General features: G+C 42.1%; 1 non-coding gene across 1 annotated transcript; it reads left to right on the forward strand.

Annotated features, from left to right (window-relative positions):
* Positions 1-12,732: 12,732 nt before the first annotated feature.
* LOC120103303 (small nucleolar RNA SNORA17) lies at positions 12,733-12,864 on the forward strand. The gene has a single exon (XR_015621590.1). It is a non-coding gene; the product is annotated as a small nucleolar RNA SNORA17 (small nucleolar RNA).
* Positions 12,865-22,985: the final 10,121 nt, after the last annotated feature.

Consider the following 22,985-nt stretch of genomic DNA (forward strand, 5'->3'; position numbering starts at 1 on the left):
TGAATTCACTGATGCATGTGAAACACCCAGAGCCTTGCCTTGAGCAAGGCTTCACCTTACCAGCATTGGTCCTATGGATTCCTTGTTGCTAAAATCATTCAGCATCTGAAGATACTTTTTCCTTCCACAGATACATATTAAGTGCTAACTACATGACATGTACTGTTAGACCAGTGGTTCTCCCTGTTCCTAATGCTATGACCCTTTAACACAGTTCCAAGGTTTTAGTGACTCCGAACCACAAAATTATTTTTGTTGCTACTTCATAGCTGTACTTTTCTATTATCATCAATCATAATGTAAATATATATGTTTTCCAATGGTATTAGGAGACCCTTGTAACTGGGTCATTCAACCCCTGAAGGGGTCATGACCCACAGGTGGCAAACCATTCTGCTAGATGCTATACAAAAAAGAAGAACTTAAATATGGTGTTAGTGGGTCATGACTTGATTGTCTGGCATTGGGCACACATAAATAAATGAGAGTTGCAAAAAACAAAATGAGCATGCAAATAGAACTACCATATGACCCAGCATTATCACTTGTATAACTTAGGGTTTGCATTGCTGTGAAGAGACACCATGATCAAGAAAACACTTATAAGGACAAGATTTAAGTCCTTAAATGGCTGGCTTACAGGCTCAGAGGTTCTGTCCATTGTCATCAAGGTAGAAGCATGGCAGCATGCAGGCAGGCATGGTGCAGGAGTTGCTGAGAGGTCCACATCTTCATCTGAAGTCTGTTAGAAAAGACTGGCTTCCAGGCAGCTAGGACAAAGGTCTGAAAGCCCACACCTACAATGACATACTTCCTCCAAGGCTTTACCTACTCCAACAGGGCCATACATCCTAATAGTGCCACTCCCTGAACCAAACATATTTAAACAACCACATTTCACCCTCTGGCAAGTCTGTGGGGGACACACCTAAACATAGCATAATGCGAAATACATTTAGTACAACTCCAGAAGTCCCCATAATCTATAGCAGTCTCAACAATGTTAAAAGTTCAAAGTTGAAAAATCTCTTCTGAGATTCATCCAATCAATTAGCTTTAATCCCCAAACCAAGACAGGAAACCAGCTGGGCAAACTCCAAACTCTCCATCTCTGTGTCTGATGTCAAAATGGTCTTCAGATGGCCAACATCTTTTTCATCCTAGTTAACTGCAATAAAGTTCTTTCTCCTGGGTTGTTTCCACTCCCTGTTAGTAGTGTTCCTCAGCAGATATCCCACAGCTCTGGCATCTTGAGTATTTTGGAGTCTCCAAGGCAACTTCACCTTCTTGTTCCAATGTCTGGGATTCACACATAATCTTCTAGGATCCTCCAAGGGGCTTGCACCACTTGTCCAGCTCTACCTTTTGTAGCACTCCAAGCTCAGGTTGACTCACTTCACTGCTGCTGCTATTCTTGGTGATCATCTATCTCATGCTACTGACATCTCCAATACACTGGGGTCCTCTACTGCAACTAGGCTTCACCAATAGCCTGTCATAGACTCTCTTTATGGTGCCAAACCTCAAATCCTTTCAATGACTCCTTCAGTCCTGGGCCTTCAACTGGAACCGAGGCTGCATCTTCCATGGTCTCTCACAGTGCCAAGCCTCAGCTGCTTTCCATGATCTCTTCATATCTTCAAAACCAGTACCGCCTGGGTGACTCTTACACAAATCCAAGTCCAGCTGCAGCATGAGGTACAACCTTGGCTATCTCTGGAACACAGCTTCTTTGTGCTCTCAGAAAATACTTCCCAGGAGATTTCACCTCAGTGATGCTGGTCTCTTCTTAATCACCTCTAATTTCTTAGCTCCAGCTAACCAGCATCAACTGTCCCAATAGTCCCTTCTCTTCTTGACTCTAAAGTCAGAGCCCACATGGCCAAAGTTAACACGTTCTGCTGCTTGCTGCAGCTGGATCATGACAACTTCCACTCCCACCCATCCCCCACTCCACAGCCCCTGTTATTCTAATAACAGTTTTCTGTTTTCCAGTGATTTTCTTCACTGCCTAAGCTTGGCTATTCTGTAACTTACTCTGGGAATTGACTTTGAACTCAGAGATCTGCATGGCTCTGTCTCCTGAATGCTGAGGTTAAAGGTGAGTACCACCCCACCTGCACTTAAGCTTTGCTTCACCTAGAATTTGTTCTGTCTCAGGCTGGCCTTGAACTTAGAGATCTGTTTGCCTTCGTTTTCTGGGATTAAAGGTGTGTACCACCAGGTCTGGGCCTAAGCTTTCCATGGCCACTGTTCCTTAAGATCTGGATCAAAAGCCTGTATGTTTCAGCCTCAAGATCTGGATCACAGGTGTCCCTCCACTTCTGTATTGTAGTCCATTCCAGATAAAAAGCCCAAACTATTCTTTGTTCAATTGCAAGTACAAACAACAAGATTATCTAGGTGAGATCTTGGCCTAAGATCACTACTTCCTTAATCTCCTTATCTCCTTGAACACAGGATTCAGCTCCATTCTACTTCCTGGTGCCCCTTTATTAATACTTCAACCATACATTTTTGTATTTTTTCTTTTTATGTTTGCTATGCTTGCTACTCTTCATTAAAATGCTCTTCATAAGAGTGACTTTAGTCACCACAGAATAGAATTTATACCAGGTTGTTTGGAGACTTCCTTTGTCAAAGCAATTCATCTCTTCCCCTTAGCCTCAGGCAGACTCTTTGGACAATGGCAAAATGCAGCCACATTCTTTACCAAAATATCACAAAAACAGTCTCTGGGCTACATATTAAAGTTCTTCTCTAAAACCTCTAGAGCCAGGCTTCCATAGTTCAAACTACCCCCAGCAGCAAAGTCTTCCATATTTCTACAAGGATAGTCCATTAAGCCCCACTGAAAGCATTCCACTGCTTTAAGAGTCCCAAAATTCCATTCCCCTCCCAACAAAGCATGGTCAGGCCTATCCCAGCAATGCCTCAGTCCCAGACACCAATTTCCACCTTAGAGTTTACATAGCTGTAAACAGACACCATGACCAAGGCAACTCTCATAAAGACAACATTTAATTGGGGCTGGCTGACAGTTTCAGACGTTCTGTTCATTATCATCAAGGTGGGAGCATGGCAGCGTCTAGGCTGGCATGGTGCTAGAGTTGCCAGAGAGTTCTATATCTTCATCTGCAAGCCACTAGGAGAAGATTGGCTTCCAAGCAGTTAGGACAAGGGTCTTAAAGCCCACACCTACAGTGACACACTTCCTCCAATAAGGCCATACCTCCTAATAGTACCACTCCTTGGGCCAAGCATAATCAAACCACCACACCACTCTTGGTGGGTATATATGTATATCTAGAAGCCTCTATATATATTAAAAACAGAGATACTTGAGTATATGTATCCATAACTGCACTGTTAAAATAATAAAAGGAACAAAACTAATGTAGATGTCCATCATCAGATGTCTAGATAAAGGAAACGTGTTACACATACACAACAAAATTTTGTGCAGACATAGAAAAATGAAATCATGAAATTTTCAGGAAACTGAAAATAATTATGTTAAGTGAATTTGTCAGAAAGACAAATACCATGTGTTTCTCTGCTGTGTGGTGCCTAGATTTTTTTTTTGTCTTAATCCCTGGTGTGGGATACTTCAAATTGTTCACAGCAGCTGAGTATGATTTGCCCTGTGCTCTAGCAGGGGCGTGATTTTGCCAGTGGCAGATAGTTTTTGTGATTGTGTGATGTTTGGAATTCTGAGGACTTTTCAGAAGGTAGAAATGCTAGAGCCCTGGTAAGTGGGTTGTTGGTTGGTTGCTGTTGGTTGTGGTTTGTTAAGTAGCCATGTGCAAAGAAACAAGAAGAAATTAGATATCCTAAAGTGGAAGATCGAACTTGCCTAAAGGAACTCAACCCTCCTAATCAGCAGGAGGTTGTCCAAAGACAGTGTTGCCCCCTTTTCCTCTATCCTTTTGTCTCTCCTGACTAGGGTTAAGGGGTTAAAAGGATGGAAGAAAAAAGAACACCCAAAGTATCAAGAGTCTGCCCCTCTGCCTCCCTCTCTCTCTCTCTCTCTCTCTCTCTCTCTCTCTCTCTCTGTGTGTGTGTGTGTGTGTGTGTGTGTGTGTGTGTGTGTGTGTTTATATGTGTATGCTCCTAAGTCATGAAACTAGAAAACTGGTTATAAGAGAGGAGAAGATCTTAAAGGTGGGAAATAACATAATGGGAGAGAGGTAATAGGAAAGCAGAAATGAGGACTAACCAGGAGAAAGGATGAAAATCAGTTGGTGGCAAGAAGATGCATATAGGTCAATAGGGGAGGGAAGTAAATAAAAACAGAGTACAATGATATATACATATATGTGTACATATACATAGACATCATGAACATTTTACATATACACATACACATACATTTACATATATGAATTGATGAAACCCATTACTTTGATTACTAACTGGAATGAAGAATCGGACAGCAGAGAATCAAAACATGTGGTCAGGCTATTGAAAAGCCTTTGCTTCACTGACTCTGAGCTCTTACTACATGAAACTCCCATCTTTATGAGATTCTGCTTGGATTAGTCTATGTTGTCCCAGTGACACTTTATTACCTACTCAACACATAGAAGATGGAGGACTGTGGCCGTCAAGGCTCTGTGTCGTCTGGTTCTAATTTGTCCGACACCCTCACTTCTCTCAGGGCTGCAATAATTCTCACTATAGTTCTTGTCTCTCTTTTTCCCAGGCCTTTGCCTGTACACTCACATCTCATGAGAGGATTTTTCCATCCCCGGTGAATATGTCTTTAAAGGTCTTGCCCATTCCCACCACCTCCATGAATTCTTTCTTCATTTTTTACTGTCCAAATTGACTTTCTTGCTCGTTGCAAGAGAATAGTATTCATACTCACCACCTTGTAGAATGAGATATATGTGTACCTTGCCTCCCTCCCTGGAGACTGTAAGGTAAACATACAGTGGACATCATAAAGCAAGTTATTAGAGGCTAGCTGGAAATAATGGTCATAGGCAAAAGAGGAAATGACTCTTGCATAGATAAGGAAAGAGGGAGAGTGGTATTTGGAAACAAAATGAAAGCAAAAGGAATCTCAGGAAACTTGTTATATGTTCTTCTCTTTTGAAATTCTCATATTAGTTCATCCAGAAAAGGCATGAGCTTCAAATAGCCAAGCAGATATCCTGGCGTGAAGCAGAAATTGCTAGCAGAGGGGAGAGCAGAGGACCGCAACGTGATACCCAGAGAGATGCACAGAAGGAAAATGTGGGTCAAGTGAGAGGGGCTTCCTACCTGGCCCTGTGATTGGGTGTGCATACAGCTCTAAGAGGATTCTGAATGGAGTGTGAGAAGGCAGCCATCAGTAAGTACCATCGTGCCTGGGAGATTCTGATGTATGCTCCTGGCTTCAGGGTAATTACTAATGGTGTCCCCTTTACTGTCAAAAGTGTCTCAGTTTGAATGAATTTATGTTCACTCTACAGTGAAGGCAGTCTTTTCCAGAGTGGTTTAAGGTTGGTAGTGGGCATCATGTGCACAGTGTGTGTGTGTGTGTGTGTGTGTGTGTGTGTGTGTGTGTGTGTGTGTGTGTGTGTGTGTGTTTGACTGTCTCTCTGTCTGACTGTCTGTCTGTCAGTGTATAAATCACACCTTCTCCTCAACCAGGCAAGAGTCAGGAAAAAACAAAAGCTTAGCGATTGCAGCTGAGATGAATGGCATCCAAAGTCCAAGATAACCTACAAACTCTCAATGATGCTGCTTAAAACTTAATTTGTAATTTGTTTTATTGTATCTCCAGGTAATTTGATTCCTTAGGATGATTTGGATGTCAGAGAGTTTATTCTGCATGGGAGAATCTTCTGAGATTTCTACAAAGGATGGATTATCAACCAAAATATCCCCTGTCTGTATTCCATTTCAGTTAGTAACCTAAGAATTACACGATTGGGTAGGACAGTGATGGGAACTTTTATGTATTTTATTTGCTGCACACCTTACTATTCCTAATTCTCAGCAGCTCTACAAACATGCATTTTACACATGTGAAAACATGTGGAGAGAGACTGGGCGGCTTGGGAAGGGTACATTGCTGGTAAGTTTGGGCAAGAACGGTGGTTTCAACCCTTGTGCTGGCTCTAAGCCTTGTTTGGGTGGAGAAGAGTTGTCCAGGGATCAGGCAGTGGGCAGAGACAGAGGACTCAGATGGATTTATTCTCTTTCTCAGTAACTATAAATATCACCCAGTGAGAGCCCATCAGTCTAGTTGTGTCAGCCTGGAGATGGTGAAAGCGCTGGGAAGCTACAGACATTATACAATTCAACTCTCAGGAGACTGGCAGGTTTTTGAAAGCACTATGTTTTGCTGTCTCAGTAGCTGAGTTGAGCTGGAGTGTGTTGAGTTTCAGTGATTGTATAATCTGATGGTCAAACAACCAAAGCTGAGAGAACAAAACCAAGCAGAACAGATGAGCTTCCTGCTTTGGTGATGAGATGGACACGAACATGTCCACAAAAAGAGAAAGCTGCTTCAGACCTGGGGACCTACTCCATAGCTGCACTCGTTCTTCTGAAGTTGAAGACCCTTGACCTTAATGCATTTGCTATCTTTTGAATTGCTCTTGTCAGGATGTTCAAAAGTGGTGCAAAAGGTGATCCATATATCAGTTTTATATGTAAGAAGCAAAGTGTGTGCATTTATATTGCTACAGATCTTTATGCATCTTGGCTCACCCAACATCACCCTCATTACTATCTTCTTTCTGCCTCCCATATGTCAGGTCAGTGTCAGAATGGTTAGAAGGGTAGCAGGTAAGTTTTCTCTCATCAGCAACAGCATACAACCTCTCACTCTACCGTCGCTGCAAGCTGAGATCCACTTTGTGTGAATAGGGCTTAAGTGCATGCTAGAAAACTCCATTATGCAACAGCAACCATCACTGTGTCTCAGAGAAGAGCATTCAGCCTTAAATGATGGGGTCAGAAGGCACAACCGGGAGTTTCCGATTGTTCTGTCTTTGGATCTGAAAAAGCTTGCAACTGTTGTAAGAAATGCTCTCCAAAAGCAAACGAGATTAGTATTTCCTAGTATTTTTTTTCTTGTCTCTCCCTTTCCTTCCTTCTTCCTTCCTTCCTTCCTTTCTTTCTTTCTTTCTTTTTTTCTTCCTTCCTTCCTTTCCCTTTCTTTCTCTTTCTTTCTTTTTAACTTAACAAGACTGATTTTTTCTTCTTTTGGTAAATTCAGAGTGCATTCTGTAGTTCATCCTTGTTTGCTTTTGGGCATCATGAAATCAATACATGCCAAGATGTCTAGATGTGTGAATCAGCATACCTGATGTAATCTGAGATATTAGGTTTTTTATAGTTTTATGGGTATGGAGAAGGACTAGGATTTCCTTTGGAAATCCATCCACTGATGAAAAGGGGCTCTGAGTTTTATGTATAGAGGATGGTCTAAGGATATGAGATAATGACTTGGAATAAGGAGTCAAGTCATGACTGCTCCTGAATCAATCCATTATCTTGAAACAGGAGTTCATGGTAACCATGACACCATAGATGCTGAAGAAGATTCTTCCTTTGTGCTTAATTCACTTTCTGGGTTGGCTTTCATTGCCCATAGTCATTCCAGCCTATTTCAACCTCTTAACTTAGTTGTAGCTCTCCCCAGAACACCACATGGACAGACCCATCTTGGCTTCCAGTTTTTCATTTGATGGCAATCTGATCAAATTATCAGCATTCTCCCAATGTCTCCAATCTAATTATTTTGGGGTATTCAATCCTGCTTTGTAATTCCACAACATTCAGGCTATCTTGTCCCATTTATTTGTTTATATAAGCTTGGTGTTTCTCCATCTTCATAGAGATGTAGGAGTCTTCATATCAGGCTCGTCATTAGTTTTGCTCAGCACTTTACCTCAGTACTCAGAACAATATCTTTTTAGTAAATAGAGGAAGATCAACAAGTTATTTTTAATAAATGAATGCATGAATGATGATACCATGAATAAGTTGGTGATCTTATTAGGACCTTAGCTTGTCATTCTTGAAGTTCTTGAAGAAATATGTGTGTGATAGTTAGTGTTATTGTCAAGTGTGGTAGAATCTAGAATCATCCAGAAGCTGGGCATGTCTGTGTGAGATTATCTTGATCATGTTAATTGATGTGGGAAGACCTATCTTGATTGTGGGCAGGACCTTTCCCCAGGAAGAGGCCCTGAACTTGATAAACAGAAAGTAGCCTGATCCTTGGCATGCGTGCCTTCTTGCTTCTTGACTATGGATGCAACATGACCAAGTGTTTCATTCTTCTGCCTCCCTGACATCCCTGACCCGATGGACTATACTTCTGAACTATGAGCTAGAATAAACCCCTTTGCCCTTAAGTGGTTTCTGTCAGAGGATTTTATCACAGCAACAGGAAAAGAAACAAAGGAAATGTGTTTCTATTTGTTTGGGGAACAAGTCACAGTCAGAGAGTAACTTTCATGGGCCATGGCCATCACAACCCTTAACTAATATAACTAATACAGGTGAAGGCATGTAGGCATAGACACAGACCTAGAAAGAATAGGGAATGCTATGTGCTTAGGGTTGCTTTCTCAGTGCAGATAGAAGGCTAATGATGGAGGTCAAGTGCAGTTATAAGAATTTCCCTAATGTTCCTGTTTTACAAAGAATATAGAAAGATTTGGTAATCTGCAGGAAACAACTTCAATAAAAAGTATCAGGCTAGCTCCAAAGTCCATCCCCTACCACTGGAGTATAGAGGTGTTTGCCATTCACACCACCATTGAAATATAAATGTATTTGCAATGCTCCCCATCCCTGGACTATGTCGTACTCCCCATCCCTGCAGTATAGAGGTGTCTTCCATATTCCCCATCACTGCAGTGTGCCATGCTCCTCGTTGCTGGGGTATAGAGGTCTCTCCGAACAGATGATGGGAAGTCTCTGGGAATTCTATAGCCAGTGAATCTGTAATTTTCAGGATATATGGGGATTTTGATCAGGCTGTTATCTCCGAGGACCTCTTCTGACTTTGTTTTCTCTTCCTGCTAACTGACATTCTCAGAGATATGACTGAAATCTACATGTTCTTGAAAATGTCATTGCTGCTGCATTCTGGGTAAATGGCACAGTAAAGACTGGGTCAATAGGGGTTGCTTGTCTTTGATCCAGTCCACGTTTGCTAACCTGGAGACAGACTCATTAAATTCTAAACACAGACAATCTGGAGTGTGTATAGCCAGGTAGTCTCACTTAGGGTTTTTGCTCCATGAGGGTTGGAGACAGTATCCACAGAATAGGAGGATCTGGGTCACCATTCATCTACATTACTTCTGTAAATATTAAATAGCCGCACAACCGCCTCTGGGTGCTGATAGGCTCACACTCCACTGCCATGTAATCACATCTAATCCCATTGAGCTCTGCTCAAAATAGCCGTAATTGGTGGTTTTATCCAAATCAATAAAGACAGCTTCTACATATTGATTATCATCCAGGGTATAAAATCATCACCAGTTACCTGGAAAAGAGAAGCAGTCTGCCAAGGGAAAAGGTCAGATATTCCATCTAAACAAGGCAGGGCAGGGGGAGGTGCAACCAGTGAGTTTTAAGGTAATAGTGTCAAATTACCTGAAAATGCACACAGTATATTCTTGTAATTTGCAACAACAGAGAGCCCAGAAATAGGTCAATCATTTAAGTGAGTCTTCAAGTCTTTTCTCTCTGATTCAGTGAGCTTGCTGGTATTAGCAGTCTTAAAGGGGCTGGAGCCAACCAACAAAGACAGTACAAAGCCTCTGCATTCACAGCCCAATCGTGGCACATACAGTTTCAGTCCAAAGGGTGGCTCAGGCAGATACACTGTCCCCAAATAAGAATCAATAGAGATCTTCAGCTCCTGTCATAAGTATTCATGGGAAAACATACAGGAAGAGGTGACTAGATCACCTCAAAATCCAAGATATGGGACATAAAGACATTTTCCACAGTAGTAACAGCAAGAAGAGATGGCCTCGTGGTGTTAAATCTTACATTTCTAACCACAGAATTTGGAATGAACCGGATATTCATTTCCTGAGAGAAGCAGTTCAGTATTTCATTCCTACTAGCAAATATTAAAAGTTATGTAAAAGCATTCAACACCACTGATAGAAAACACAGTAAAAAAAAAAAAAAAAGCCCATTCGGTAGTTTCAACCCCACATGTTAACAGGGATCTTGGGCTTTCCCAAGCCTGCTTCGTACTCTCTAAAAGACATTGGCAGGAGTAACAATTCATATCACATCAAGCTTTTATGAGGAATTCACAACCCCTCTTAAGAACTCAAAAGATAAGGACAGAACTTGTTTTGAATGTCTTCATGGGAGTGCCCTTCAAGTCCTTGTCCATGTGACCACAGCATTGTGACATTGTTATGATTGTTACAGAAATATAATTGAATAGCTTCTTTAGATTTCTTTCTTCTTAAACATGTCATTTTAGAGCCGTAAAAAGTTACCTTTCTAGGAGAGATGACAGTTCAATGAAAAGTTTTAGCATACACATTATTACTTAAAGATTTTACTTTTATTTTTAATTGCACGTATATGTGTGTATCTGAGTGTAAGTTTATGCATGTAAATGCAATGTCAGTGGGTGCCAGAAGAGGGCATGGGATCCCCAGAAGCTAAAGCCATAGCAGCTGTGAGCAGCTGACATAGATGCTGGGAACCAAACCTTGGTTCTCTGCAGTACCAGAAGTGCTCTTAACCATTGAGCCACCTTTCCAGTCCCTACAAATTATTATTCTTAATACTTTTATCAATAAAATGCGTGGAAATAGAGATTTTTTTTCCTTTTGGTGTATGGGTCATCAGGTGTGTTGTGTTACCACAGCCAATGATGGCAGAAAGTCTCAGCCTGACAAGGAAACAGGATCGATGGCTTTAATGACAAGAAGAGCAATCAATGCTCAACAGTGGTATAGTTCCATTTTCTAGATGAAAACTAGAACGTAGGATATTTGTGGTGGTTGAATATTGGTTGTCAACTTAATGAGCCTGGAGTCACTGAAAAAACAAATCTCTTGATCCTAGATTGGGTTAACTGATCTGGGAGAACTCACCCCACCTTACATGTGGGCTGGTGCCCAGGACTGAATACAAGGAGAAAGTCTGCTGGGCATCAGCATACATCTCTCCTTCCTTTCAGAGCATAGAAGGAATGGGACCAAATGCTTCATGCCTTGCCTGATCAATCCGTTCCTTACCAATGAGCAATCAAAGCTTAAACTCTGAACCAAAACAAACTCTTTGTTTCTTAGGTTTCTGTTGTTAGGCATTTGGTGTAAGCAATGCTAAGTGACAAATGTAGCATTAAACAGGTGTGTAACAAAACAGTCCATCTGAAAGGGAAGATTTCTGTGTTCTTGTTTTCTGTGATGGATACATTGGCGCCCTCTCAGGTAGAGGTTTTTACTGTGTGCAGGTGGTGTGAACGTGGTACATGTGGATGTCAAAAGACAACCCTGTGTGTCAGTCTTCACCGTCTACCTTTTCTGAGACAAGATGGCTTTGTTTTCTTCCTGCTGCATAGGACAAGCAAGCTGACCTGCCACCTTTCAAGGGCTGCTCCTGTTGCTACCTCCCTCCTTAACTGTAGAGTTATGACTATAGATACTCATGCTACACACCTAGCTTTTACATAGATTCTGGAGCCTTGGAGTTACATCCTCACACTTGTGCTGCAAGCATTCTGCCTGCTGAGTTATGTCCCCAGATCAAGGATTTTTGTTTCTATGTTTTCTTTCTGGAACTTGAGAAGAGGAGGCAGATTTTAATCACCTGATAAATTTACTTTAATGTAATTATTATAATTTTTAATTTTGAAAAAAATCCTGGGGAGATTTGGTTTATAAATAATTATATTTAGGCAATATACTGTCATGGCAAATATTAAAAAAATAAGGTTAGCATAAGAAACAAATAAAATGGAGTCATTAGTTCTGTGGGGGTTGTTTGTTTGTTTGTTTGTTTGTTTTTAACTCTTACTGAGATAGGGAGATAGCCCAGCAGTTAAGAGCACTTTCTGCTCTTAAAGAAGACCAAGGTTTGTTTCCCAGCATACAATCAGCTGAGGGTCCAGTTCTAGGGGATCTGACACTGTCCTCTGACCTCCACTGGCAATGTGTACACTGTGCACAAATTTACATATGCATACACACATTAAATAAATAAATATTACTATTACCTTTCAAAGACATAGATCCCTTTGCACTTATTTTTCATAAATGTTTTTCTACATGGGAGCATTCAATATGAACTTGGGATGTTTATAGCCTCCTATATATAGATATGACTATCAAGAAATAAGATAAAGGTGAATCTGGTGGACTATGCTATGAAAACAGAATTCCTAGCCTTGGCTCCTACCTTTATTCCACACTTTCTCTGGGTTGTAAGCAACTTCTGTGACTTTGTTCTATGTATGGATATGGTTAACTCCGGTACACCTGTAACAAAGACCTCCCCAAAGTTACAGAGTGGTAGACATGGCCGTCTGCCAGCCATGTGCAGGTGGAGACCCTCTGAACACTGATGATTAAATTTTGCTTTTGTCTTTCTTCATATCTTTCTTTTCTTTCATTGAAAGGTTTTTTTTCTACAGAATATTTTGATTAGTGTATCATCTCCCTCAACTCCTCCCAAATCTCCCTTACCTCCCAAGTCCATAACCTCTATGGCTTTCTCATTAGAAAACAAACAGGCACTGCCCTTAGAGGCATTGCAGGTGTGGCTGCTGTGTTACTTGGGTGTCCTCAGTAGGTGGCATAGAGAGGAGAAAGACTATGTCTGTGCTCAGTGTTCTATGAACATCTGAATGATTAGTAACCTAACACTCTCAAAAAAAAAAAAAGTGAGACCACAAGTCCAGCCCCAGAAGGCCCAGGTCAGGAGCTAGCCTGAGATGACCACCTGTCTAGCCCCAAGCAGGCCCAGTTGGGCTCCCAGGATGTAGAGCAAGCCAGAAAATAGAAGAACTTCCCTGGGACCTCAGGCCTGGGGTAGGAGTGAGTCTGAGACAGAAGACCTTCACAAGGGACTACTGGGGTGGGCCATGCAAGCGGCTAGCCCAAGATAACCACCAAACTGGCACCACAGGACCTAGATACAGGCTAGCCCGAGATGACCACCAGTCTGTTGTTATGTAGGCCAGTAGGGGGGTTGGAGGCAGAGAGACCATGCCCAAGATAACCCTTGCACATGCATCATAATGTACAGTTATGGCAGCAAAAAAGCAGAGCCCAAACAGCCAGAGACCCTGGGCACCACTAAGGAAGACAAGTAACTGGTGGAGAAATGGAAGAGAAATATAAACAGAAGGATATAGGCCCAGTGAAAAGAGGCAGACCTGGAGAGTCGAGGGTAGCGAGGAACAGCCTGATGTGAGCAGCCGGTGATGCCACATAGGACCATAGTGGGATCCTGGCCTGTGCTGACACTGGGGCCCACGTATGGATTCATAGTCCTGTTGCAGCAGGAGTCTGTCACCACGAAAGGCCAGATGAACATCCCTGGTCTTGGCTTGCTGCTGTTGATATCTAAGGGCAAAGCACAAATGATACCACCTCTCATCTGTGCATCAGGGGAGAGCTGGTCCTGGGTCTTGAGAGCTGGAGAGCTGACCCTTCCCCTAGCCAGCCACAGTACTCACGAGAGTGGGCCCTGCACATTGTGGGAGCTGCAAGTAAGCCAACCAGAGGATAGGAGCATGAGAGAGCAGGCCCTACCAATCATTTTCTATGCGGTGGCATTATAAGGGAGAATATGCTCCTTCCTGCTTGCCCCTCACCACCTGCAGCAGGGGGGAGACCTGGCCCTGAGGTCATGGGAGCAGGAGAGCTAGCCCTGCAACAAGCACTGGCCTAGTAGAACTGACCCTGATGATGGGGGTACATGTGAGCCAGCCCTGAGGAAAGAGCACCGACCCTTAGTGATGTAAATGAGAGAGATGCCTTCCCCAATCCTTGTCCCTTGCCACCTATGGTGGGAAAGAGTGCTGGTCCTGGGTCTTGAGAGCTGGAGAGCTATCCCTGTTCCTCACAGGCTGCCACACAAGAGAGAACAGGCCTTGTACCTCACCTGGGCCACATGCTAGAGCTGGCTCTGGTTGCAGGGGTTGCAAGTGAGCTGTCACCAAGGGCATGAGAGAGGAGAGGCCAGTAGGCTGACCAGCTCAGATACCTCTCAGGCCCAGATCCAGGGCTTTGGGTTGGCTCACACCAATTTCTACCTCATCAATGAACTGCTGGAGTGCATAAAGTGACCGGTTCTACAGATCCAAGGCTACAGGCTCTCCATGACACAGCAACAACAGGATACCCAAGAGGAGTTCCAGTGAAGTTCCAGTATTGATAGAGTAAGCAGAAGCCAGAGATAAAATAAAAGATAATAAAATAAGATAAAATAAAAGCAAACAAACCATAATAGGGAAAAACAAACTAACAAAAACCTCTCCAAAAATACCATTGAGTTTGCTGTGTTGTTCATCTACTGTTGAATATTGGGACTACCCTTTTTTCCTAAAAATTTATTTTTTTATTCACTTTATATCACAGTTGCAGCTCCCTCCTTTCCTTTCCTCCAGTCTCCCCTTACAAATCCCTACCCCCACTGTTCTCTCTCCTTCTCAGAGAAGGGGAAGCCCCCCACCCTTGGTTACCACCTCATCCTGGGACATCCTCTCCTACAAAAGCCTAACCAGGCAGTCCAACTAGAAGAAGAGGATCTAATAGCAGACAACAGAATCCAAGACAACCCCCAACTTCAATTAGAGGACCCCCCACCACCACGAAGAGCAGGCTGTACATCTGCTACAAATGTGTAGGGGGCCTAGGTCCAGCCCTTTGATTGGTGATTCAGTCTCTGTGAGCCCCCATTGGTCCAGGTTAGTTGACTCTATAGGTCTTCGTGTGGAATCCTTGATCTCTCTGGCTTACTCAGTTCTATCCCTGTCTCTTCAACAAGACTCCTTGAGCTCTGCCTATGTTTAACTGTGGGTCTCTGCATCCATTTTCATCTCCTGTAGGTAGGCAAGACTTCCAGTGGAGGGACTGGGACATCAACCCACCCATAAAACCTTCAGCCCAAAATTTGTCCTTCCTATAAGATACACAGGCATAAAGATGGAGCAGAGACAGAAAGAACACCCATCCAATGGCTGCCTCAACTTGAGACTCTTCCCTTGTGAGAGAGCCAACCCCTGATACTATTAATGATACTCTGCTATGCTTGCACACAGGAGTCTAGCATATCTGTCTCGTGGGGCCTACTCTGAAGTGTGGTTTGTATACCCAGTGAGACTTTGCAGAAAGAACTAACTTTTCCTTTGCTAGCAGTTGTCAATTGGAGATAGCTTCTGGGGGCTTGTGTCCACCCTGCTCTGGAACTCGATCTGGCTTAAACCTGTTCAGGCTCTCTGCATGCTGCCATGGTCTCTGAGTTCATATATGTATCAGTCCTGTTGTGTCTACAAGGCCTTATTTCCTCAGCATCCTCCATCCCCTCTGAATCCTACCCTGTTTCTGCCTCATCTCCCATACACTTCCTATAACACTGAGGGGAGGGATTTGGTGGAAGGCATCCCATTTAGGACTCAGTGTTCTGAGGTCTCCCACTTGCTACAGTGTCTGGTTGCAGGTCTTTGTATCCTCAATTGCTCATAAATGCATCCTAGGGTGTTCCTCTTTCCTTTTCTGACGTTGAAGTCTCCACCAGAAGCTCCTTCACCCAACAAAGAATGAGATTCATGTTTTCTCCTCTCATTCTTCTCCTGTCTCTTGCTTAATTAGACATCCAGTTTACTCACCTTTACCTTCTAAGAACTATTGTGATATATCCCTTCCTTTCAACTGTCACAATGTCTTCTGGCCGGTTCCTTTATTACCTGTGGCCAGAACACCAGCTACTCCCTCCAATGCCCTCCTTATTTCCAACCATGACTCTCTCTCAATCCACCTTCTCTTTTGCCACCAATTTTACTATCACAATAAACGAATGTGATCATGTGACTTCTAAAAACTTTTCTGAAGACTTGGTGTGGTGTGCTAATACAACTATGAATATGTATATGAATATGTCTGTGGTGCTTTGAATATGCTTGGCCCAGGGAGTAGTACTATGTAGAGGTGTAGCCTTGTTGGAGTAGGTGTGACCTGGTTGGAGGAAGTGTGTCACTGTGGGGGTGGGCTTTAAGACCCTCTTTCCAGATGCCTGAAGATGCCAGTCTTCTTTTTTCCTTCAAGATGAGATGATGAACCCTCAGCTCCTGCGCCATGCCTACTACCACGCTCCCACCTTGATTATAATGGACTGAATCTCTGAACCTGTAAGCAAGCCCCAATTAAATGTTGGCCTTATAAGAGTTTCCTTAATCATAGTGTCTGTTCACAGCAGTAAAACCCTAAGGCAACATCTATGTAAGTGTGTTTATGATAAATGAACAAATATAAGAAGTTTTCCAAACATTTTTTGTCCACAAGTTCCTTCAGGATCTTCATTTGCCAGCATTATGACTGTCCCTATGTCATAGACTAACAGGTCCACAGGTTAGCAAAGGGTTTTGCATCCCTTTTCTGGAAAGGGTTCATTTCCTTTATTTGGATAAGTTTTAATGCTCACCAGGTGAGCTCAGGTGTCATTTCCTCTGGCTCATTTCTAATTTCTCTCTCCCAAACATTTAATTATTGTGCTGCATGGGTAGGAACAGTGGCAAGCACTGGGCGTGCAATGCTGAATTAGACTCTCTTTGCCTTGAAGGATAGGTGAAGAGTCAGACATGGAAACAGTCAAGCCTTGTTCACTGAAATAAGGATTACAGGCATAATGTACGAATATAGTAATTGGGGAGAAGACAAATAGAAGACCTTAATCTATTGAGACCTTTTCACTTTGCAGGTTAGGGATCAAAGGGAGAGTTTGAAACAAATGAACCCATGTCCACAAAATCCAGCAAGTACGAAAGACACTGAAAGTGAAGTGTAATGCGACAGGTCGCATTGTGTAAGGCAAGTTTCTATGTGAAACTTTTAATCCTTCCCCAGCAGCACAGAATGTATCCTCACTTTCAGAGGAGAACTTAACAGATGTAGCTAAATGCAAAGTGTATTCATTAGACCAATGTCCTCCAGCCTGACTGGCATCTTGCTCAATGAGCACATTTCTTTGTGTTGAAGAGTGAATGTGACCAACGTTGACAACTGAACAACATCTAATGGAGTTTTGAGCCCCTTCCTAAATGTGATTCTGTGAAGACAAACAGGAGCAGGCTGTAAACCCAGAGGCTGAGGCAACAGTTCAGACGGGAGAGGTTTAGTTTGGTTCAGTGCAGTCACAGGGTGATTAGAGGGATGAAACAAACCTGAAATGTATTTGAGAAGGAATAGAATATGGGCAGCATGGGGTAAGTTGACTGGATGTGAACAAGGATGGTGCTGCCATGTTGCCTTTATTCCGTATTCTATGCAGCTAGCTAAGCCTATACAGTTCTGGGGAAAGAGTAGAAACAAATTCAAGAAGCTAAGATAAATCACAGAAGAAGCCAAGTCAAACAATGAGACATCTTCCAAAATGGCTCCAGCCATGAATTAGACCCCGCAAGGCACAGCCCAAGCAATAATAAACTACAGTCCTAATGTTTCCCTATTGAAGAATAATTAAAATGAATTAAAATTAATTGTTTTTAAAGCCCACAAACAAGTGCAATGAAATTGCTTCTGGGCAAGCAAAATAACACAGATAATCAAAACTCCAGTGGCTGTTGTTACTTCTAGAGACAAGAAGGAGCAGTGCAATAGTTAATTTGATTGACTCTTGGGATCCCCAGACCTTGGAGGATCCATCATTTCTAGGCATGTCTGTGAGTATCTTTCCATACCTCATGTTTGAGTCAGCAGGCTGAGTGATACACATTGACCTCACCAATGCTCCATCAGTAGAGGGTCTAGCGGAATGAAAAGGTGGACGGAAGACTCACTGTCTCTGTTTGTGGTTGAACTGGCACTGACTTTGGTTGCCTCTGGTGCTCCTAATACTCAGCCTTTCAAACCACACTATACACTTTCTTGGTTCTCCAGCTTCCAGAGGGCAGGTTGTTGTAACTTGTAGGCCTTTGAGATCAACACACATGCTCTCCCTCTCTCCCACACATTCTCACTGCTTCTGTTTCTCTGGAGAATGTCAACAAATAGAAAATACTCTTTCTTCTCTTCTCTGCTTTATATTTTCTTTTTCCTCTTTTATTTCCGTTAATAAATAATTGAGCTCTGACTATATGCTACATGCTGTGCTGCATGCTATGCTAAGTGCTGACAAACCAACTGGCCACAAGAGCCTCATGAGTCACTGGCTGAGAAATGTGTCAGTGAAGAGTTGGACATCCTCACAGCTGCTGGCAATGGCTGCTCTCTCAAGGCAACTAGAACAGGCTCTCAGAAGTGATGATGTCTCTTGAGCTGGGTCTTGAAGGCAGAGGGAAACCCTGAAAGCTCCAAGTGTGGGAATGTGTGCCATCTTCAGGGACATGAACACAACTGTACAACTGCTAAGAGGACCTCTCAGGGCAGTCAGAAGCCCAGTGAAGAGGTTAGAAGAAGCCCACTGAGAGGCCTACATTTATAAGTGGTACATGATGTCTATTCCAGGAAAGAGAAAGAATCTACCAGGCTCCTTTTTATTTTGAAGCCTTTAAATGATCCTAGTAAGGTGATGGTTAAGAAATGGATCTAAAGGCTGGGGAGGGCTCAGTGACTCAGTGTCTGGAAGTATGAGCTGATCCTGTGGAAAACGGAGGTCACTCAGAGCCTCTGTGACAGGTTGCTGACAACACCAGCATCTCAAGCTCCAGGGAATCTAACACCCTCTTCTGACCTCTTCAGCCACCTGCCCACATCTGTCCATACATCCTTACCACATACGCATAAATAAATCATAAAATACATCTTAAAAAAAGAAAACTAAACCCAGAAAACGTTATCTTGGGTAACAAGCTCTTGTCCCTGTCTCCTCCCCCCTCTTTTAATTCTTGGGTTTCACTATGGAAAACTGAGCATGCTTCTAGAATGTTCTCTGGCTTACCTTTTTATGAGATAGCATGTCATTTTGGGAAGGCTATTGAAGATGGGCATGGATTACTCACCAAGTCGCTGGCCTGGCACTCTGGGATAAATTGGGTTGTTTTTTAAGCTTTCTTTAGATTTTAAAGTGAACTCGCTTCAGACTCTGTGACCTCTCTTCAATCATCTTTGCTTCTGTGGATCCAGGTGTCCCACGAAGAAAGGACATATATAGTCAGAGAGATAAAGGACATGGTTCTCTAGTGATTTGGGAGCCAGGATCTCTAGAGCCACCTGTCACAGCTAGAATGACAGTTTCATCTCCTGAATGAAATAAAGAACCCAGCTCAGTGAAAGCCTCCAGTTGCCAGCCTTTAGCAACATAGGAGCCTAAAAGGTCCATGCCAGGGCAGGAAAAGTCCCAGTCTACTGATCACAGGGCACTGGTACCGGGAAAAAAATAATGGATCACTGGGTCAAACTCTTCCCTTGTAGAGATGGACAACGAAGACTTGGAGAGTGGAAGAAAGTCCATTAACTTAAGCACAGTTAAACACCTCAATGACTCCCTAGAGAAGCCTATACTTATAAAGATCTCAACCTCACCCAAGCAACTGGCTTCGTTCTTCTATTCCGAGCATGGGAAATCTAATTATAGATAGTGTTGCCCAGTCACAAGAAATCAAGATAAGAAATGTGTTGCTTTGAAAATAAATTTTTAGTATGTTATCCCAAATACAGCATAAAGATAGAATACTACAATTATTCATTTTTATGATAAACTTAAATTTAATTAGGCTTCCTATTATTTTATTATTGTTTTGTTACTTTTTTTAAAATCTGGTAACACTAATTGCAGGATTGTCTTCCCTTCTCCCATCTTTGAACTGACTGTTAAAACATATAGAGTCAAATGCATCATCATCATTTTCTAATAAGATCTTATATCATATCTTATTATATATTTCCTGTTTATGTTCTTTTTGCTTTCTTTTCGTCATTAAAAATTTTATCTGTTCTAAGTACCTCAATTAGTCTTACTAAAAATACTGCTCATCTATTAATCTCTATAGAAGGACTTGGGATATGGCTCAGTAGTAGAGTATGAGCTTAAGATGCATAAAACCCTGTGTTCAATTCCTTGAGCAACTGAACAACACATGCCATTGAGCATTTGTAAAGGGATACTTAGTTCCAAAGGGGTAAATATGAATAATACTGATTTCTGGATCTCAAGAAGGCCTAGTTAAACTGAGCAATCAGCCACTTTTAGTAATCAAAATTCAGAGAGAGATGACAATATGGTTTAATGTCATATAAGTACTTGGCGGCAGAACTGGGTCCTGATTCATTGCATTACCCACAGTTGGCTTACAACTCTATATACCGTACTTATAACTTAATGCCTGGGGAACAGTGCAATAGGCATGAGTTGGCCTCTCTCATCCCATCATATTCTTATCCTGATATGTACTCCCTCCTCTGACCGAGTGGATGTCTTATGAATCCGGCAATGTCTTAGGGATGGTGTCTTCCATTCACAATACTTCTCCATGGTTGGCTGAGGACATAGGAGTGTCCAAAGTGGTCTTCCCTCAGAGTTGTCAAGTCAGAATATGAGACAATGTCTCCCTCCTTGGTGGCAAAGTCAAGGATACACAACAGCCATATGCCTAGGGATGTAGAGGAAGCAAAGCAGGGTGCATGAAGGGGACAGGTCAAGAGGTCCATACAGTTTCCTAGTCTCCACTTCAGCTATCCTCAAAGTTCAGCTGCAAGTGTCTCCTTCCCTTTAGCCTAAACAAATTTTATTTATTTTCATTCAAATAGTTTTAAAACATTTACATATTTACTTACACAACTGTGTCTAATTTTGTTTTTAATTTTAAAATACTTCTTAACTTAGCTTAAAGAGAAACAAATTTCCTTGCAGTATTTTCATGACACTTAACTCTGCTTGATTCCCACCAGTCTCTCCCACTCCTCCCGTATCTTTCTTCTATCCCTTACTTCCCACGGTGCATGTCTGCCCCTGGAATCGTCCCTTCTGTTTCTGTTCTAGTGTGTTCTCTATTAGATTTTCCACTGTCCTTCCTTAATGATTCTATTCCCATCTCATAGACTTCTTTTTTCTAATTCCCTGGCTGTATCTACATCTATTCCCACCCCCTACACCCTACACATACACATAAACACACACACACACACACACACACACACACACACACACACACACACACACACATTAAGCACTCAGAAGCTAGGATCATCACATAAGAGAGAACATGTGATTTTCGTCTTGTGGAGGCAGCATTACAACTCCTCTTAACACAATGCTTTCCAGTTCTATATGTTTTTCTCTGATTTTCATAATCCCACTTTTCTTTATAATTGAATGTGATTCCATTGTGTACATTTTAATTGTACAACAACTTTTGATGGACATCTAGTATGGTTCCATTTCCTTGATATAGGTAAGAGTGACAGTAAACACTGCTTTACAATGGTCGCTGTGGTAGGACATCAAGTCCATTGGATGTACATACACCGATGAGTTAGACCTAAAAATGACTTGTATTTCTGTCACTTACAACCAACTAGATCTGGTTAATAGAAACCGTCAGATATGAATTTCCAGTAACATTCTTTTTACAACTACTAAACCATAAAGAGGTTTTAGGGAAGCCTTTGGAATTCCATGGCCAACAGACCTATGCACACAAAATCAGTGTTTCTACCACCAAGTAATGCAAACAAGTTCTTTCCCTCTTCAAAGTATCGTTAAAATCAACATTTTCTTTCTTTGTGGGGATGGAGAGATGGTTCAGCAGTTAAAAGTGAATACTGCTCTTGAAGAGTACCCAGATTTGGTTCCCAGCACCCACATCAGGTAGCTCATAACTGCCTGTTGCTTCAGTACTAGTGGATCTGAAGTTCTCTTCTGGTCTATAACTCTGCACTTATGCCTACCCATACACACACACAAATAAAAGTAAAAATAAAACCTTAATTTAAAAAATAGATTTTCGTATATTTTTTGTATTCACTGACAATTTCAACAGGTGAACAATGTATCTGGATTGTGTGAACCCCCAATATACTTCCTCTTAACTTCACATATTCTCTGTTCTTTATTGTCATCATTATTGTTGCTTGTGGCCCATCAAGTCCAGTTAGTGCTGCCTTTTGGGGTGCTGACTGATCATGACTTGCTCTTGAGGGGGCAACCATAGCCACAGTAATTTTGTGAGTTGATGGCTGTTCTAGGCCTGGAAGACCTGTTCCTGGAGCCTTAGTTTGGGCAGGGAAGAAATTAAGATACACAGCTCAATTAGGGCTGAGCACTCCACAGTCACTTCTTCTCACCATGTTGACCCCTTATAGCTCTCTGCATTGATTTCTGACCATGGCAGAGAGAAACTTCTCTGGTCAATGTTAAGGGCAGCACTAATTTGTGTGCATAAACATAAATGTTTAGAAGCTAAAAACCTAATATTTTCAGGAGTTACATCCAAAATACTGTCAAGATGTCTTCACTTACGAGCTTAAATCTAGCAAAATCAAATAGTATTTTGACTATTTTGGTTGTGGAATAATGCTTAATAATCAAGATGGTCTCAGAATCTCAAAATGAGCTTTTTAATGCTGTTAGGATCATTGTTTTCAGTTTTGTCTGTTTTTGTTTGTTTGGTTGGTTGGTTGGTTTTTGATTTTTATTTTGTTTTGTTTTCGTTTGTTTTGTTTTGGTTTGGTTTGGTTTTGTGGAGCTGAGGACCAAACCCAGGGCCTTGTGCTTACTAGGCAAGGCCTCTGCCACTGAGCTAAATCCCCAAACCCTGTTTTCAGTTTTGAGATGTGAAAATTAACCCAAAGATGCAAAGTAGGTTATTCACCATCAAACACATTTGG

This window comes from Rattus norvegicus, chromosome 5 (assembly GCF_021556685.1).
Source record: "Rattus norvegicus strain SHRSP/BbbUtx chromosome 5, alternate assembly SHRSP_T2T, whole genome shotgun sequence".
NCBI classification, from domain to species: Eukaryota; Metazoa; Chordata; class Mammalia; order Rodentia; family Muridae; genus Rattus; species Rattus norvegicus.